This window comes from Saccopteryx leptura, chromosome 4 (assembly GCF_036850995.1).
Source record: "Saccopteryx leptura isolate mSacLep1 chromosome 4, mSacLep1_pri_phased_curated, whole genome shotgun sequence".
NCBI lineage: Eukaryota > Metazoa > Chordata > Mammalia > Chiroptera > Emballonuridae > Saccopteryx > Saccopteryx leptura.
The window spans coordinates 111,938,641-111,956,838 of NC_089506.1; the positions used below are offsets into that span (position 1 = coordinate 111,938,641).

The following is an 18,198-nucleotide window of genomic DNA, read 5'->3' on the forward strand; positions in this document are numbered from 1 at the left end:
ATGACTTTACTGTGTGAATTTAAGCAGTTGCCTCTCATGAACCGAGTTTAGGCCTGAGGCTGCACACGTGGCAGAGCCCTGACTGTGGGTAAGTGAACTGTCTTTGCTTTGGCAGCTCGGCTTCCTGCATGCAGGAACCCTCAGCCAGCAGCTCAGAACCTCAATTACAACGATGATCTATGCGGTTTCACTCCAAGGAAGCCACGGAGACTCTACCAAGTCAGTGTATTTAGCCAAATGATCTTTGATAACACGCATACACACATCCCAGAGAGTTCTTCAGGAAAAAAAATAAAATAAAAGGCAAGAATGTGCACAAGAGGTTAGGAACATCATTGGTAGGTAAAAAGACAGTCCCGAACTCTTTTGGGAACAAAATGTACCTAACAAGATGAGAACCCTATGAAAATGTTTTACAAAGAAAAAAAAATTGGAAGGTAACTACTTTGGTGTAGGTTTTCTAGCTCTAGGGTGAAGCTGGATTATGAAGTAGGCAAAGGTCCTCTCTGAACTCTGTCCCCTAACTTTCCTTTGTGGCATCCTTCCCCTCCTAGTTCCTCTCCCTGTCAGGAAATCCCTATGCCTTTCTCAGCCCTGCCTCTCTTATACCTCTCTCTCTCTCTCTCTCTCAAGGAAGGAAGGAAGGAGGGAAGGAGGGAGGGAGGGAGGGAGAAAAGGAAGGAAGGAGGAAGAGAGGGAGGAAAGAAAGAAAGAAAGGGAGAGAGAAAGGGAGGGAGGGAGAGAGGAAAAAAGAAAAGAAAGAAAAAAAGAAAGAAAGAAAGAAAGAAAGAAAGAAAGAAAGAAAGAAAGGAAGAAAGAAAGAGAAAGAAAGAAAGAAAGAAAGAAAGAAAGAAAGAAAGAAAGAAAGAAAGAAAGAAAGAAAGAAGAAAGAAAGAAAAATGAGAAAAAAGAAAGAAAGAAGAGGAAGGAAGGAAGGAAGGAAGGAAGGAAGGAAGGAAGGAAGGAAGGAAGGAAGGAAGGAAGGAAGGAAGGAAGGAAGGGAGGGAAGGAAGGAAGGAAAAACCGCAAATGCAGAAATTTCCCAGGTGATTTGGAGATTTCTGCACTCCACTCAAGGTAGAATAACTCTGGATGTGGCATTCTTTCAGGAATGTTTTTGCATTTTTAAAATAGTTTTATTTAGACAATTTTAACGGGGTGACATTCATCAACTAGAGCACATGGATTTAGAGAAAACATCTCCAGATCATTTTGACATTAGATTATGTTGTATGTCCATGACCCAAAGTCGAATCGTCCTCTGTCACCCTTCATTTGGTTTTCTTTGTGCCCCTCCTCTCTCACCGCCCCCTCCCTCTCGTCCCTTCCCCTCCCCTTGGTAACCACTGCACTCTTATCTATGTCCATGAGTTTCAATTTTGTGTCTCACCTATGTATGGAGCATACAATTCTTAGTTTTTTCTGATTTACTTATTTCACTCATTATAATGTTATCAAGGTCCATCCACATAGTCGTAAATGATCCTATGTCATCATTTCTTATGGCTGAGTAGTATTCCATAGTGTATATGTGCCACATCTTCTTTATCCAATTTTCTATTGAAGGGCTTTTTGGTTGTTTCTATGTCTTGGCCACCGTGAACAATGCTGGGGTGAACATGGGGCTGCATGTGTCTTTACATACCCATGATTTTGAGTTTTGGAGGTATATACCCAGTAGAGGGATTGCTGGGTCATAGGTAGTTCTATTCTTAATTTTTTGAGGAACCACCATACTTTCTTCCATAATGGTTGTACTACTTTACATTCCCACCAACAGTGGATGAGGGTTCCTTTTTCTGCACAGCCTCTCCAACACTTGTTACCTGTCTTGTTGAAAATAGCTAATCTAATAGGTGTGAGGTGATATCTCATTGTAATTTTGATTTGCATTTCTCTAATTACTAATGAAGATGAGCATCTTTTCATATATTTATTGGCCATTTGCATTTCTTTTTGGGAGAAGTGTCTGTTCATGTCCTCTTCCCATTTTTTAATTGGATTGTTTGCTTGTTTGTTGTTGAGTATTGTGAGTTCTTTATATATTTTTGGATATTAGCCCCTTATCTGAGCTGTTGTTTGAAAATATCACCTTCCATTTAGTTGGCTGTCTCTTTGTTTTGTTGTCAGTTTCTTTTGCTGTGCAAAAGCTTCTTAGTCTGATGTAGTCCCATTCATTTATCTTTGCCTTTACTTCCCTTGCCTTTGGAGTCAAATTCAAAAAATATTCTCTATGGCCAAGGTCCATGAGTTTAGTACTTACGTTTTCTTCTATGTATTTTATTGTTTCAGATTTTATATTTAGGTCTTTGATCCATTTTGAATTAATTTTTGTACAAGGAGACAAACCGTAGTCAAGTTTCATTTTTTTGTACGTTGCTTTCCAGTTTTCCCAGCACCATTTATTGAAGAGGCTTTCTTTTCTCCATTGTGTGTTTTTGGCTCCTTTATCAAAAATGATTTTACAGTATATTTGTGGTTTTATTTCTGGACTCTCTATTCTGTTCCATTGGACTGAATGTCCATTTTTCTGCCAATACCATGCTGTATCGATTACTGTGGCTTTGTAGTATAATTTGAAGTCAGGTATTGTAATGCCCCCAGCTTCATTTTTTTTTTCCTCAGGATTACTTTGGCTATTCAAGTTTTTTTTTTAAATTTAATTTTATTTATTCATTTTAGAGAGGAGAGAGAGAGAGGAGAGGGAGACAGAGAGAGAGAAGGGGGAGGAGCTGGAAGCATCAACTCCCATTTATGCCTTGACCAGGCAAGCCCAGGGTTTCGAACTGGCGATCTCAGCATTTCCAGGTCGACGCTTTACCCACTGCGCCACCACAGGTCAGGCTATTCAAGTTTTTTTTATGGTTCCATATAAACCTGATGATTTTTTGTTCCATTTCTTTAAAAATGACATTGGAATTTTGATTGGAATTGCATTAAATTTGTATATTGCTTTGGGTAATATGGTCATTTTAACTATATTTATTCTTTCTATCCAACAACATGAGATATTTTTCCATTTTATTGTGTCTTTTTCAATTTCCTTTAACAATGCTTTGTAGTTTTTATTATATAGGTCCTTTACATTCTTTGTTATGTTTATTCCTAGGTATTTTATTTTTTTGTTGCAACCATAAAAGGGATTATTTTTTAAAATTTATTTTCTGAAGTTTCATTGTTGGCATATAAGAAAGCAATTGACTTCTGTATGTTAATTTTGTATCCTGCGACCTTACTGTATTGGTTTATTGTTTCTAATTGTCTTTCTGTGGAGTATTTGGGTTTTCTATATACAGGATCATGTCATCTGCAAAAAGTGAAACCTTTACGTCTTCTTTCCCAATATGAATGACCCTTTTATTTCTTTCTCTAGTCTGATTGCTCTGGCTAGAACTTCCAGCACTATGTTGAATAGGAGTGGAGAGAGTGGGCAACCTTGTCCTGTTCCCGATTTTAGAGGAAAAGTTTTCAGTTTTTTTCCATTTAATATGATGTTAGCTGATGGTTTGTCATAAATGGTCTTTATTATGTTGAGATATTTTCCTCCTATACCCATTTTGTTGAGTGTTTTAAACATAAAATGATGTTGTATTTTGTCGAATGCCTTTTCTGCATCTATTGATAGAATCAAATGATTTTTGTTCTTTGTTTTGTTGATATGGTGTATTATGTTGTTTTACGTATGTTGAACCATCCTTGTGATTCTGAGATGAATCCCCTTGATCATGGTGAATTATTTTTTTTAATATGTTTTTGTATTCAGTTTGCTAGTATTTTATTATTTTAGCATCTGTATTCATTAGAGATATTGCTCTGTAGTTTTCTTTTTTTGTATTCTCCTTGCCAGGTTTTGGTATGAGTGTTATGTTGGCCTCATAAAATGTGTTTTTAAGTATTGCTTCTTCAATTTTCTGGAAGACTTTGAGTAGGATAGGAACCAAATCTTTGAATGTTTGATAGAATTCACTAGTACAGCCATCTGGCCCTGGACTTTTATTTTTGGGGAGGTTTTTGATAGTTGTTTCTATTTCCTCCCTGCTTATGGGTCTGTTTAGGCTTCCTACTTCTTCATGATTCAGTCTAGGAAGATTATATTGTTCTAAAGTTTTGCATTTTGAGGAGAGTCACAGGATGGATAGTGTTTAATGCAGGGGATTGATCATGAAAGGAGAAATTCTAGGCCCTAGGAACTGAGTTTGGGAAGACGATGGAGGAGAGTCGCTATGCACTTTCAGAGATGGCGGCATTATGAATAGAGTCTCACTTCAGAGGTTGGAGAAGACAGCTTTAATCCTTTACCTGCTGCCCTAATGCCTGAAGTATCACAAAACTAATGTGTGCTCAGCTTAATCTCTATTCATAAATACTAATGAGCTAGTGAATTATCTTTTTCAAGTAACACAGCCATATCTCAAAATGTTTTCTGGGGATCCAATGCCTTAACCCAAAGAATTGGTCTAGTCAATCTCAGCACTGTTGTAGTCTGGCCAGGGTCCTATGCTCAGTTTGACTCGACTTCAAAATACATGGAATAAGTAATAGCTTATATCTAGGTTGGTTCAGTCTTCTTATTTACTAGCTGTCCAGCATGCTTTACTATGGATGACAAATGTTTTACTTTTTTTGGAGTAAAATGATAATGTAAAAGTAAAATTATAAATTTGCTCTGAACAGACAAGGCCTTTCAAAAATTCTCTTTCTCCGTTTTTTTTTCTTTTTATTATACACTGATACATTTCTTACCTCCAGTGCATTTTGAAAGTGATTCTGACTTATATTATTTTTGCTATTCACATACTTCAATAAATTTCAAGTGCTAAGTGCTTTATTTCTAGAGGAGCACGTTCATATAACATTATGTTTATTTCTTTCTTTTTTTTTTTTTTCATTTTTCTGAAGCTGGAAACAGGGAGAGACAGTCTGACAGACTCCCGCATGCGCCCGACCGGGATCCACCCGGCACGCCCACCAGGGGCGATGCTCTGCCCACCAGGGGGCAATGCTCTGCCCATCCTGGGCGTCGCCATGTTGCGACCAGAGCCACTCTAGCGCCTGAGGCAGAGGCCACAGAGCCATCCCCAGCGCCCGGGCCATTTTTGCTCCAATGGAGCCTTGGCTGCGGGAGGGGAAGAGAGAGAGAGAGAGAGGAAAGCGCGACGGAGGGGTGGAGAAGCAAATGGGCGCTTCTCCTGTGTGCCCTGGCCGGGAATCGAACCCGGGTCCTCCGCACGATGTTTATTTCTTAACCTGAAAATAATTTTGTTTCAAATGGTATAAATTCAAAAAGGCCAGAAAATAAATTCTCCCTTAGGCTCTCCAGAGAGGAACAGGGCCTGTGCCCAAATCTTGATTGCTCAAGAAACCCTGTGCCAGTGAACTACAGAACTATAAGACCAATTCGTATTGTTGAAACTATAAATGTTGTGATTATTTGCTACAGTTGTAATAGAAAAGTAGTACATGTAGTGACTGGATTTGTGCTTCCTTATAATCAAATATACAAAATTCTCCTAAGCAAGGGTGTATAAAATCAGCATTTTTAAATATTCCCACATAATTTCTCTCTGTTGGGATAGACAGCATTCACAACTGATTTTTGAATGGTTGGGACAGGACAAACATCCAGTTATATTGCTTATGATGAGTTTCAACTTGGTTATGTATTTTTGGCCTTTTTTTTTTTTTTGTAGTAGATCAGTTCCAAGTTCACAGCAAAACTGAGAGAAGGTACAGACATTTTCTATGTACACACTAGTCTCCACACTTAGTTATTTTTAAAGTCTTATAAACATAGAAGTTTATTTTTGTTTTACTGCTAATTTCACATTCCAGTTTTCTAAAGTATTGTTTTAAATGGTTTTTATTACTGATTTTTGTAAATCCATTTGCTGCTGAATGAAACATGAAAAGTTTCTTCTGTTAACAACGTTTCATCGAGGCCTTAAAGATTTTTTTCTGTCTCTCTGTCTTAATAGGAATTGTCAGATCAACTTGCAATATACTCCCCAAGGCGCAGGAGGGAGGAGCCGCATCTCTAGAAGGTGAAGAGGAGTAGAAACCCACCTCCCTGAGAGCATTCTTGTGGTCTTCAGATTTTTTTCTCCCTCCAATAAGGACAATTGTGATAACAAATGAATGCAATGTTTTGTTACAGGTTAAATTACTCCATCCCCCCTCCCATCACCGTTTAAACAATTCTTCAAAATGGAAGGCTGTGGGATTAAGTAAAGTTGAGACACATACACTGTAGAAAACTATTTTATGGCATTTTGAGTTGGTTAGGTCAGTAAGGAGAGAAGTAATTAGTACCAATTTCATTTACATAGGACAACATCTGTATTCAGTTTCAGTGCTTTAAAAAATAAAAAGCCCAACTTTTATCCATCAAGTTAACGATCTATTGCAATTTATGTGGTTTTCAGCAAAAGTCGCAGAGTAAGAAATAGCAGGGATAGAGACGAGTCTTTCCACGACCCGGGCCACAGCAGAGACTTGACCGTGCAGCTGCGTGCGCGCGCGGCGGGGCGGGGCAGAGTGGGACCGCGCGCGTGTGCACAGGCGAGGCGGCGGGGAGCGGGGTGAGGCGGAGGGCGCGCGCTCGCGGGTTGTCGGGTCGGCAGGGGGCGCTGCGCACCCACGCCGCGCTTCGCCTGCCCCCGGGTGCTGTCCGCGGCGGTTCGATTGGAGCAGCCGCCGGAGAGCGCTTGGCGCCATTTTGAAGCGGAGAGGAGGAGGAACGACCCGGCTGGCTGCGGAAGGGGAGGGGGGGAGGAGGCGATTGGATGCGGCGGCGGCGGCGGCGGCGGTGGAGGATCCCGGAGAGCTGCGGCGGGAGAGGAGTAACGAGTCGGACGCCCGGAGGTAAGAAATGATTCAGTTAACGGAAAGAAATCGTCTCTCCTTTCTGGTCGCCGCGCTCCATTTTTCAGCGCCGGCCCCGGCGGCGGTGTCTGGCGGGGCTCCACGCCGGCCGCCCGCCAGGCGAGCCGAGCCCTCGCGCTCCGGGGGCTGCAGCCGCCGGCTGCCTGGCGGCGCTGGGGCCGGGCGGCGGAGCGCGGGCCGGGGGCGTGGGCCGGCCGGGCGGTGGGGGTGGGGCGGCCCGCGGCCCCGCTCCGTCCACGCCGCGGACTGCGCCGCAGCCCCGGGAAATTAAACTTGCCGCCCTGGCCCGGGCCGGGGCGCCGCGGCGGCGAAGGCGGCGGGCGGTGACCTTGCGCGCGGGCGGGGGTCCGGCTGGCCGCCCCTCCCCCGCCGGCGGGCGGCCGCGGCTGCTTCCCGGGGCGGGCGGCGCGCTGCTCCGGTGAGTCCTCCCGCTGGAGGGTCCCCCTTCCGGGCGCCGCGCGGGAGGCGCGCCGAGCTGAGCTGGCGGCGGGCGGCCTCGTCTTTCTCGCGCCCTCCACCGGGTCCCCGCGCCTCGCCCGCGCCGCCGGCCTCTACTCCGGGTGAGGGAAACGGGCTGCCCCCGGTGACATTTTTACGCGGTTCCTCGCCAGTCGGCGGAGCTAAAGCGCGCGCAACGCGCCTCCTGGCGCCGGTGCCGGGGGACCCGAGGACCTGGTGGGGCAGGAGCCCGGCACCCCGGACCGGGGAGGTGTCCTAGGCGACAGCTCGGTTTTAGCTCTCCTTTTGCAAGCTTCGGGGTGGAAACGACGAGGAACGGAAGGGTGTGCAGTAGAAGATAGTGAACACTTTTTGCATTCTCTGATTTTAGTGACACTTGAAAAGTTTGCCTTCGAGACAAAACCCTGTTTGTCAGTGCTGACTGGGTGTAAATGCGCAAGCCGCGCTCAGCTGCGGGACAGTTATTTGCCGGCGTGAATGTGAGCCCTGAAATGCGGCGCTTCGTCGCTTTCGGCGTCGCTCCGCGGGGACCCGCTCCGCCCCGGGACGTCTTTGAAAGAGCAACTCCTTGTCCGCTCGGCGGCCGTTTGTAGTAGCATCTTTACCAACCCAATAAAGGGAACCCTTTGTTTCTACTTGGAAGAACGAACCTCTCGCTCTTCTCTTACTCTGATTATAAAATGATTATGGTCAGTACTGTCCCTATCGACCTACCCTGTTTTAGAGAACTACTGTCTCCCAAGTAGTTCTACAAACTTGGGAGACAGCCCTTTATTCCCAGGAGTGATCTGCTGTCGTGAGTAGTGATTTAGGAGTCTTCTAATGTCTGATAACCTCTAAAAACTCAAGTGTGTTTATAAAAGATGAACTGTGGACAAATCATAATCGTTTAAAACTGGAAGGGTAATATAACCATTGTTCTCAGTCAATGCATGTAAATCAAGTTATAAGATACAACATTTTCTGTATTAACTCGTGCACTAGTCAAATATTGTAAAATAGCTAAAAATACAAAAGTGGTATTAAGCAAAATAAGGGCTAGAAAGGACGCTTCTTAATCTATGTAGTACTTATGTGGGGCATGTTAGCATTTTTCGAGTCAATAAAATGAGCATTCCTGTGGTGTACGCAGGTCAGTTTGTGGAATAACCTTGTATCACCTGGTGATAGCAGAAAACTCAATTAAAATGTAGAGTGGTGATATGTAGGTAAAAGGTTCAACATGGGTCTTCTTAGTTAAGATATATTTATTCTCAACATCTTAAGTCAAAACATTCCTTCGAAATAAATTTACAAATATACATTGTATATGGAAAAGATGCACTTTAGATTCTCTTTGATTATTGAAGTAGTTGTTTATTGCCTTTTTTATGGTGTAATAGTTATCCTCCGCTTTACTGGGTTTTTCTTAACGGCGTACTTTAAATGACAAGGTAGTGTTTGGGTTGACCTTTTTTTAAAGATGACTTTTGTGCCCCCTTTTTAATTTTCTCCCGTTTTGTTGAGGGTAATTCTCCTTCTGTTAACTCTGCTTTCACAGCAGCTTTTGTTCTTCCTGCAGCTTTTATTTCTGTCTGGTTATGTCTTTCTTTTCCCTCACTTTCCCCAAGAATTAAAGTAGATAAAAATGTGGGGAGCTGATTCTCGTCATGAGATGGTTTGTATTAAGCTTATTGGACATGTAGTTTTGCCAAGTTGGCTGTTGGATAAAGTTGTTATTTTTAAATTTTATTTAAAAGTGCTCTGTAGTTTTAACCGTCACAAAGAGGGAGATTTTGAGGACTAGGTTTATCAGTAATTTGTTAAGCATAAAATAAAGTGATACCCTGTATTAGACAGGCCATGCCCTGCTGAAGATTGATATGGTAGGATAAATGCTCTGTGAGGAGGGGAGTGTTTTAGGAGGTTGTGTTCTTTTGTTCTCTCCCTGTAGGAGAATTAGGATTGTCCTTTGGTTCCTCAGTACTACTTTTTTTGATCATATATGTTCCTAGAACTAATAGGAATGCTCACTGTGATTTAGCTTGGATGACAAGTATTGTATTTATATTAGAAAATAAAAAATCTGTGTGTTTCCTTTGTTAGTGTTAGACAGCTACAAGAAAAATTAAACATGATGTCCAGCTCACTTAAGTACATGAGAATTAGGTTTATATTGTCATATAATTGATTTATTGAAAGTCAGAGTCATATTCATGTGGCATTGTGGCCGCCCTTCCTCTTGGAAGTTTAGAAGCTTCCCCATAGTCTGCATTATTTTATTTAGGATTTAAGCAGTATTTAAAATTATAGCCAGGTAGTGTGTTCTTCTCCATCCTCTTCTCCCCTTTTCATTCATTCATCCATCCATTCATTCATTCATTCATTCATTCATTCATTCATTCAACTGAGAAATAAAGTTTCAAGGTTAACCATCTGTTTCAGAGCCTGGTTTTAATAATTTCTGTTCAGGATTCAGTCTACTTAAGTTGTCTCAGAAGATAACCTCTTGCATGTCTCTGTCTCCTGGAGCTGTGTGCTCTTCGATTGTGTAACACTTGACATGCCATTTATTTATTCTTTGTAAAATTGATAAGCCAGAGTAATTTGGAAAAGATGGTATCAAACTTTCTTTTGTTATAAGACGTATGTGATATATGAGGTGTGTGTGTGTGTTTACTTTTAAACAATTTGCTTTGTAAGTCATTTGTCACTTCAAATTACAATAGGTATTTGGTTTGAGAATATTAAAAATTCTAACAATAGTTTAAAAGTAAACCCAGGTCCTGGCTGGGTAGGTCAGTTGGTTAGAGCGTCTCTATATGCCAAGGTGCGGGTTTTATCCTCTCTCTAAAATCAATAAATTAAAAAAAAAAACACCCCTAAAAATAAACTCAGTAATTTCTGTGAGAATGTATTTACTTTTAAAGCCTTTTTAAGAACTTGTTAATGGTTCACAATTCTCACTCCTTCCATCTTAGAGGTCATCTCTTTCCTCACACTGTACTGTTATGAACCACCTGATTATACCCATTTTCCCCCATATTAGATAAAGGTTTTAAAACTTTCTCACAAATTAGTTCAAAAGTAAGGTTAAGTTTGCTGCTTTGAAACAGTTACTGTTGTAGTTAACATGGTGATCATCCACAGTGAGAAAATCATGAAGATTAAAGAGGAGTAAAATTTAGTTGTTTATATCTTAAAGCTATTCATCTGAGATATTAAGAATATTCATAATAGTTATTCTGTAATGATTAGACATTAATCATAAGTAGTAATTAGAAATACTTGGTTTAGATGGGGGTGTGTCTCTGACAGGGAATGTTCTGGACAGGTTCAGTTATAATGAACAAATAACTAAGCTTCCATATACATATTGTACCATGGGTGATGCAGTAACCAGGACTGAGATCCTGCCCTATGGAAGTTTAGAGTCGTGGTTAACCACCTGCGCCTCGCTGATGAGAACTGAGAAAAACCAGAATGCAATCCCTGCTGTTAAGTGATTCTACAAGGGTAGCATTTTTTTTTTTTAATATGGGAGTGAAATTGTGGTTTTCTGGGCAGTATAGGGATTCTTTTTCTCTTTTATTTCCTAGAAGGTCTTAGAGAAAGAAGTGAAAAGATTTAAAGAAAAGCCCCAGATATATATCCAAAAGTATATCCCGTGGTACTTGAAATTCTGCCTTCAGATATTTGGTTGGCTTGGGGGTTGCAGAGTTGGTGATGCGAGTAGTGGTTAAGGTTTGGGGAAATAGAGTATATTAAAGCATTGTGTATTTTAAGTTAGAAGTTATACATGTATATTGTAAAAAATTCTAGCCTTGACCAGGTAGCTCAGTTGGTTAGAGCATCTTAAAAGGTAACTCACTATTACTGGTAACTGTTTCCAGAAAGGTTACTTTTCAAAATATTTTACATTAATTGTATATCAGACTGTTTACTTTTAAACTGCATTTTACTGTTTTCCTTAGTTAATGTTATAGAGCTTTTTTTCATATTGGCATATATAGGTAAACATTTTAAAAATTAGAGTAATTTATTATATGGATGTATCATTTGTTCTGACTCCTTTTAAGTGATCCTTGGGTGCTAACAATTTACACTAACCAGCAGTATATGAGTATGCCTGTTACATGCGCACTGGTATTGGACTTTATTAAACTTTACATTTTTTTGACAACTTGATATGTGAAATTTATATCTTGTTTTGGGTTTGCATTTTTTTGATATGAGCGAAATGTGCTTGTTGGACAGAGAATCATTGCAGCACATACTTTGGATCACGTAGCTTAATTTACTTGTGTCCCCACCCCAGACCCCCTCATCTAAAATGACCTGATGGGAATGGAACTTACAGAGAGGAGTAAGAGTTCGGAGACCATGGTGTCTTGACAAGGGAACAAAGCTCTGCATGGAGAGGCTAAAATGTTAACAGGAGAAAAGGCAAGGAAAGAGATTTGAGAGTCAGGGCAAATTTTGTATAGACTCAGCTCTATCTCCTACTGACTCACCTCTCCCTCCTCCTGCCCCCAATCGTCATTTCATTTTTATATAGACTGTCCTTTGATTTGCTCCTTTTCCCTGGCAGGTTGGCAACCTTGACCTTGGTTTTTCAGTTCCCCCAGAGATGAGGGATACTTAGTCTTTCTTATCAGAGAAACAGATTTTTCTCCATATTAGTCAAAGGGAACAGCTCTTTTCTCTAGCATTTTTTACATCTGTTTACTAATCTTTAGTAATTATATTCTGTCAGAGGCCTTATGGGCTGAACTGCATAGAAATCTGGGGATGTTGGATAGACTTTCACTCTATTTAATCCTTCACTCTATTTAATCCCTACATGCAGTCCCTAACCTCAGCTTTACATTTTTTTATGAAATGAGGTTTTTTTTTTAAACTAGTCTTGGGAGGTGACTGGTTTAAAACAGGGGTCCCCAAACTACGGCCCGTGGGCCACATGCGGGCCCCTGAGGCCATTTATCCGGCCCCCACTGCACTTCTGGAAGGGGCACCTGTTTCATTGGTGGTCAGTGAGAGGAGCATAGTTCCCATTGAAATACTGGTCAGTTGTTGATTTAAATTTACTTATTCTTTATTTTAAATATTGTATTTGTTCCCGTTTTGTTTTTTTACTTAAAAATAAGATATGTGCAGTGTGCATAGGGATTTGTTCATAGTTTTTTTTATACTCCGGCCCTCCAATGGTCTGAGGGACAGTGAACTGGCCCCCTGTGTAAAAAGTTTGGGGACCCCTGGTTTAAAAGGCCTTGTCTGTTACACCCTCCCCACCCCCCACCACTACTATCATGGTAACTGTGTAGAGATGTTGGTCCTGGCAGGTTGGCCCAGCGGTAGAGCATCAGCCCAGCGTGTGTAAGTCCCAGGTTTGATTCCTAGTCAGGGTACACAGGAGAAACACTCATTTGCTTCTCCGCCGCCCTCCTCTTCCCTTCCGGCAGCCATGGCTTGAATGAGCATGTTGGCCCCAGTGCTGAGCGTGGCTCCATGGGCTCATCTCAGGCACTGCCATAGCTTGGTTGCCGAGCAGTGGAAGAGTGGCTCCAGATGGGCAGAGCATCAGCCCCAGACGGGGGTTGCTGGTTGGATCCCCGCCAGGGCACATGGGGGAGTCAATCTCTACGCCTCCCTGTCTCTCATTTGATTATAAAAAAGAGATATTGATAATTAGCTTGACTGTGGCTATCTTTTTATAATGCACACATATATCAAAATGTCATGTTGTATACTTTAAATATATACAGTATTTATATTTCAAAGATATCACAAAGCTGTTAAAAAAAAGGATCTTGTCTGTCTCCATTTGACAATGTCTGGAGATATTTTGGTTGTTAAAACTGGGGTGAGGGGATAAATTGGTGCCACTGGCATCTAATTTAGTAAGTAGAGGCCAAGGATGTTGCTAAACATCCTACAGTGTTTAGGAAAGCCCTCCATGACAAAAAATTATCTGGGCCAAAATGTCAATACAGTAGTGCCGAGGCTGAGAAACCATAGTCTAGGAGCTACTCCCAGAAGCCTGCGGTAACCCCCAGCGCGCCTCATTAGGTCTATCCACCAGCTTTATGATAGCAATCATGCAGTAGTAATCTTTCATGTAATCTTTTTTTTTTTTTTTTCATTTTTTTCTGAAGCTGGAAACAGGGAGAGACAGTCAGACAGACTCCCGCATGCGCCCGACCAGGATCCACCCGGCACGCCCATCAGGGGCGATGCTCTGCCCACCAGGGGGCAATGCTCTGCCCATCCTGGGCGTCGCCATGTTGCGACCAGAGCCACTCTAGTGCCTGGGGCAGAGGCCACAGAGCCATCCCCAGCGCCCGGGCCATCTTTGCTCCAATGGAGCCTTGGCTGCGGGAGGGGAAGAGAGAGACAGAGAGGAAAGCGCGGCGGAGGGGTGGAGAAGCAAATGGGCGCTTCTCCTGTGTGCCCTGGCCGGAATCGAACCCGGGTCCTCCGCACGCTAGGTCGACGCTCTACCGCTGAGCCAACCGGCCAGGGCTCTTTCATGTAATCTTATGCTCAAAATGACAAGCTTTGAAATTTAGCTCTTGAGTTTTGTTTTTTCTCTCCTCTGTCTTTGGTACCTTTCTTTAAACGCTTTTGACTTTTTCCCTACCTTTACGGTGTAACGTAATCACGTCAAGGCTCTGTGGTCCTGCTCTAGTGTTTAACTGAACAGCAGTGAGAGCGAATTTAGGGCTTTCATAGGATGCTTGGTGAGAGAAGTTCCTTTTTATGGAAGACAAAAGAACATGGTGGGTACGAATACAGAGTACTTAAGAGTCAGGACTGCATGGGTTTTTATCCTGTATCTGTCCTGAGCTATCTGTGTCACTGTAGGCAAGTTACCCAAGCCTGTTTTCTAATTTGTAAAGTGGGGATTATGGTATACTATCCCATTTTTAAAAACAGATTTGAGATATAATTTGCATACCATAAGTCACTTACTGAACATATGTAATTCATTGTTTTCTAATACATTCACAGGTTTGTATAACTTTCACCACAAACTGATTATAGAATATTTTTGTCTTCCAAAAATGAAACCCCTTTGTCACTTTCCATCACCCCTTATCTCATTACATAAGCCAGGCCAAATGTGTAAGTATGGAGTCCTTGGGTTATAATACAATTCTGTTCCTATGACAGTGACAACCTGAATTTTGGTGTAAGTTAAAACACACCCTAGTCTAAGTCACTTACCTGTCCATCCTAACACAGTTGTAAAATCTTAAACCATAAAAATACAACTAAGCCACAGAAAAAGGGATGGGACATAAATATACTGTACTGTACACTGTACTGTGTATTCCACTACGTGCAACCAAACTAGTTCTTCCACGTAGTCTGTAAGTACGATGCTAATGGTGTAAGTTGAAACACATCTCAACTTTTTTTTGATTAATTTTAATGCAGTGACATTGATAAATCAGGGTACATATGTTCAGAGAAAACAGCTCTAGGTTATTTTGCCATTTGCTTATGCTGCATTCCCATCACCCAAAGTCCAATTGTCTTTTGTCACCATCTAACTGGTTTTCTTTGTGCCCCTCCCCTCCCCCATCCCACTCCCTCTACCCCCCCACCCCATAACCCTCACACTCTTGCCCATGTCTCTGAGTCTCATTTTTATGTCCCACCTATGTATGGAATCATATAGTTCTTAGTTTTTTCTGATTTATTTCGCTTAGTATAATGTTATCAAGGTTCATCCATGTTGTTGTAAATGATCCGATGTCATCATTTCTTATGGCTGAGTAGTATTCTATAGTATATATGACCAAAGCTTTTTAATCCACTTGTCCTCTGACGGACACTTGGGCTATTTCCAGATCTTTGCTATTATGAACAATGCTGCCATAAACATGGAGATGCATTTCTTCTCTTCATACAGTGCTATGGTGTTCTTGGGGTATATTCCTAAAGGTGGGATAGCTGGGTCAAAAGGCAGTTCGAATTTTAATTTTTTGAGGAATCTGCATACTGTTTTCCACAGTGGCTGCATCAGTCTGCATTCCCACCAGCAGTGCAGGAGGGTTCCCTTTTCTCCACATCCTTGCCAGCACTTAATCTGTGTTGTTTTGTTGATGAGCACCATTCTGACTGGTGTGAGGTTATATCTCATTGTGGTTTTAATTTGCATTTCTCTAATGATTAGTGATGTTGAGCATTTTTTCATATGCCTATTGGCCATCTGTATGTCCTTTTTGGAGAAGTGTCTATTCATTTCTTTTGCCCATTTTTGGATTGGATTGTTTGTCTTCCTTGTATTAAGTTTTACAAGTTCTTTATAAATTTTGATTATTAACCCCTTATCAGATGCTTTGTCAAATATGTTCTACCATTGTGTAGTTTGTCTTTTTATTCTGTTCTTATTGTCTTTAGCTGTGCAGAAGCTTTTCAGTTTGATATAGTCCCATTTGTTTATCCTGTCTTTTATTTCACTTGCCTGTGCAGACAAATCAGCAAATATATTGCTGCGAGAAATGTCAGAGAGATTACTGCCTATGTTTTCTTCTAAGATGCTTACGGTTTCACGGCTTACATTTAAGTCTTTTATCCTTTTTGAGTTTATTTTTGTGAATGGTGTAAGTTGGTGGTCTAGTTTCATTTTTTTGCAGGTAGCTTTCAAATTTTCCCAGCACCATTTGTTGAAGAGGCTGTCTTTACTCCAATGTATGCTCTTACCTCCTTTGTCAAATATCAGTTGTCCATAAAGGTGTGGGTTTATTTCTGGGTTCTCAGTTCTGTTCCATTGATCTAAATGCCTGTTCTTATGCCAGTACCAGGCTGTTTTGTACAGTGGCCTTATAGTATAACTTGATATCCGGAAGTGTGATACCTTCCACTCTAGTCTTCCTTTTCAAGATTGCTGAGGTTATTCGTGTTCCCTTTTGGTTCCATATAAATTTTTGGAATATGTGTTCTATATCTTTGAAGTAAGTCATTGGTATTTTATTCAGTATTGCATTGAATTTATAAATTGCTTTGGGTAATATAGACCTTTTAATGATGTTTATTCTTCCTAACCATGAGCACGGTATACACTTCCACTTGTTTGTATCTTCCCTGATTTCTTTGATCAATATTTTATAATTTTCTGAGTACAAGTCTTTAATCTCTCTGGTTAAATTTATTCCTAAGTACTTTATTTTTTTGGTTGCAATGGTAAAGGAGATTGATTCCTTAATTTCTCTTTCTGACAGTTCATTGTTAGTGTATAAAAATGCCTCTGAATTCTGAGTATTAATTTTATATCCTGCCACCTTGCTGAATTCATTTATCAGGTCTAGTAGTTTTTTGACTGAGACTTTAGGGCTTTCTATATACAATATCATGTCATCTGCAAATAATGATAGTTTTACTTCTTCTTTTCCAATTTGGGTGCCTTTTATTTCTTTTTCTTGTCTGATTGCTGTGACCAGGACTTCCAGGACTATGTTGAATAAGAGTGGTGAAAGGGGGCACCCCTGCCTTGTTCCTGATCTTAAGGGGATTGCTTTTAATTTTTGCCCATTGAGTATGATGTTGGCTGTGGGTTTGTCATAGATGGCCATTATCATGTTGAGGTATGTTCCCTGTATTCCCACTTTGCTGAGAGTTTTGATCATGAATGGGTGCTGGATTTTATCAAATGCTTTTTCTACATCTATTGAAAGTACCATGTGGTTTTTATCCTTCCTTTTGTTTATGTGATGAATCACATTGATTGATTTACGAATATTGTACCAGCCTTGCCTCCCAAGAATAAATCCCACTTGATCCTGGTGTATGATGTTTTTCATATATTGCTGGATCCAGTTTGCTAATATTTTGTTGAGGATTTTAGCATTTAAATTCTTCAGGGATATTGGCCTATAATTTTCTTTCTTTGTGTTGTCTTTGCCTGGTTTTGGAATCAGAATTATGTTCGCCTCATAAAAGGAGCTTGGAAGTCTTCCTTCCTTTTGAATTTTTTGAAATAGCTTGAAAAGGATAGGAGTTAGTTCTTCTTTGAATATTTGGTAGAATTCACTTGTGAAGTCATCAGGCCCAGGACTTTTCTTTTCTGGGAGCTTTTTGATAACTGTTTTAATCTCATTTGTTGTAATTGGTGTGTTTACGTTTTCTGATTCTTCCAGATTAATTTTTGGGAGATGATATGTTTCAAGGAATTTGTCCATTTCATCTAGGTTGTCTAGTTTTTTGGTATACAGTTCTTCATAGTATTTTCTTACAATATTTTGTATTTCTGTTGTGTCAGTTGTTATTTCTCCACTCTCGTTTCTAATTTTATTTATTTGAGTCCCCTCTTTTTTTTTCTTGGTGAGTCTGGTTAAAGGTTTATCAATCTTGTTTACCTTTTCAAAGAACCAGCTCCTGGTTTCATTGATCCTCTGTATTGTTTCTTTAGCCTCTATGTCATTTATTTCTGCTCTGATCTTTATTATTTCCTTCCTTCTACGACCTCTGGGCTTTATTTGCTGTCCTTTTTCTAGTTCTTTTAGATATAGGGTCAAGTTGTTTATTAGAGCTTTTTCTAGCTTCTTGAGGTATGCCTGTAATGCTATTAACTTCCCTCTCAGAACTGCTTTTGCTGTGTCCCATAAATTTTGAGTTGATGTATGGTCATTATCGTTCGTTTCTAGGAAGTTTTTAATTTCTTCTTTGATTTCATTGTTTACCCATTCTTTATTTAATAACGTGCTATTTAGTTTCAAGTGTTTGAGTATTTTTCAGTTTTTCTGTTGTGGTTGATTTCTAGTTTTATGCCATTGTGATCAGAGAAAGTGCTCGATATGATTTTAATCATCTTAAATTTAAGACTGCTTTTGTGCCCTAACATGTGGTCTATTCTAGAATGTACCATGGGCA

The 18,198-nt window shown here is 40.7% G+C and overlaps 1 protein-coding gene across 3 annotated transcripts in view; it reads left to right on the forward strand.

Annotated features, from left to right (window-relative positions):
* Positions 1-6,709: 6,709 nt before the first annotated feature.
* Positions 6,710-18,198, forward strand: part of PDS5B (PDS5 cohesin associated factor B) — a 188,921-nt gene continuing 177,432 nt past the window's right edge. For 2 of the 3 annotated variants that reach the window (XM_066381006.1, XM_066381005.1), the window contains exon 1: positions 6,734-6,861. The gene's annotated coding sequence lies outside the window, so the exon portion shown is untranslated. Of the gene's footprint in view, positions 6,862-18,198 lie in introns of all 3 variants that reach the window. The other variant, XM_066381007.1, reaches the window with a different exon arrangement.